Raw genomic sequence first — 2,338 nt, 5'->3', positions numbered from 1 at the left:
GGGCGGCGGCGACCTGCGCGCCCTGCTGAAGATCTCGCTGCTCAACGACCGGCACCGCTACGACGACGAGGAGTACGAGGAGGAGGAGGCGGCGGCGGCCGTGGACGAGGGGCTGGTGCGCAAGTGCACCGAGTGGCTGCGCGGAGTGGAGAGCGCGGCCGGCCGCGACGGCGGCGACAGGCTGGAGCCGCTGCCGCCGCTGGGGAGCCGCTGAGCGGGGACCGAGCTGCCGCCGGCGAGGGGGGCTCCGGCGCCGAGAGAGGAGCCGGGAGCCGCCTCCCCAACACACCTCTTTTTTATTTTTTTTTCCTTATGACTTTTAACGACTTTATAAGACGTGYATACTGGCTTTTGTATATTTGTATATAAAGTTCGTTTTTATTTATTTGAATAAATGGCTGGACTCCYGTGTTGCAATAGCTGCACCTTACTAGCTGCGCTTTGGGTTGTTTTRAGTCTGCCTGGCTGCATGTGTTTGCCACAGGAGGTGTGTTTGCGCTCTCGGTGCTCTCGAGGCGAGGATGACGGGCTGATAACGGAGAGCACGGGCTGCTTAAACACTTGCTYGTTTAGGATGGCTGCTTATATGGGCACCGGCAACTGCTTTCAAACGAAGCCTTCCGGAGCCGGTGGATACCGGTGGGAGTTGCATCGCTGCTGCCTCTTCAAGCAAATGCAGCACGGGGGCCTCGGCGAGATCAGTAACCCGGCGTGGCCGAGGGAGGAGGAAGAGCAAGTGCCGACGAGCCCTTCCTAACGGGCCTCCTCTCGATGCAGGCGGCGACGCGCTGTTGCCGCGCTGCCTGCCGCGGCGGTGGCGTGCGCGGAACCGGCGGCCACAGTCGTGTGGGCGAGGGACAATAGGGGGCGGGCGGGCGGCACGCAGGGAACAATGGGCCGGGCGGCAGCGAACAATGGGCCAGGCGGCAGGCAGGGAACAATGGGCCGGGCTGCTCCGGGCCCGCGGCGCGCGCGCCTTTGGGGCGCCTGGCAGCAACCAGGGGCCGGGGGAGGAGGGAGAGGGGCTGGGGTGCAGCAAAATTGCACCTCGAAAGGCTAAGTCTTAGGGGCCCGGACGCGTGCTCCTGTTGCCCCCTTGCATTATTTCTAAGGAAGTTACARGAAACAAGTGAGTATTTACTACGGCATGACGAACGTTTTGCTAATAAAGAAATGTTTGAGCCTGCAGGATCATGTTAAATTGGATTTATCAAGCAGAGTAAAACACCATTTAGTGCTACAAATCGGAAATTACACATTTCATTGAGATGTAAATCACTTACTCCAGAGGATGTTTGTGCTGTTTCATTAAATTCTGGGGGAATGTGTTTTTACAGCTGCATTGGGTACTGTGATAATGTCTTACACTTGTGTGCAGTATCTCATTTTGATCAGTTGATTAAACTTTTTTTTYCCCCCATATGTTTTTCTTAAGCTCAGGAATGACACAGCAGATGCTTTGAAAAAAATATTTATAATATTTAGTAACTAAATGCATTGATACAGCCACTGAAAAAAGCGATGAACCAATATAACACGGATGTAAAATAGCTGTGTTCAAATCCTAAAGCTGGGACTGTAGCCGAGTTTGCCTCTGTGTTTTGGGGGAGATGTTGGTTTATAAGGGAGCATCTTTGACTCTCACAAATGTTAAGTTCCTTAAAAMTGCTGTATGCTTTCATACCAAATATAATCAGTATCTCCAATTGCAAAGAAAAGTGATTGAACTGTTAAAGGATGAAGTACTAAAAGAGCCTATTGAAGGCTGCTTTGTTCAGAATCTGAAACGCAACAGAAAATTCCATAAATATGAATRCACAACAGCAGCAAAAAACAGTTAATAGCCAGACTCTTGGCAAAAAAATAAAGGTGACAAACAATTTTGACAATAAAGGAATATGCTCAAAGCATGCTAGAATAATTTATTTGAGAACTTGAGAAGTGCATGGGTTGATTTTTTTTCTAAAGGTTGAATTTGAGCAAAGATACCCAGAAATCATGCAGCTAATGGCTTTTGTATTGAGTAGTTCATTGTGCATAAAAATTGGAGATGGTCTGAGATTGACCTTTAGATTTTGCATTAAATATTAAGAAACACCGAGCTCTTTAGAGTCATGTAACTTACATCTCCTTGGAACACTACCTTGTTCACTAAAACTTAACAAAACATTGTTGGTTTCAGGATTTACTAACTTTTATTCTCTCTTTTAATGTCAAATGGTAGTCCTTATATTCTGAGTATCTCTGTCCAAAGGACCCATAAATCTTATGTGACATTAAAAAGGACAGAAAAAATAATGGTTACATACTTTACATACAATAACTTTCCTGAATTTTG

This window comes from Rhea americana, unplaced genomic scaffold (assembly GCF_003343005.1).
Source record: "Rhea americana isolate MKP2758 unplaced genomic scaffold, rheAme1 scaffold_43, whole genome shotgun sequence".
Lineage (NCBI taxonomy): Eukaryota > Metazoa > Chordata > Aves > Rheiformes > Rheidae > Rhea > Rhea americana.
Note: the sequence above shows the minus strand (reverse complement) of the source record.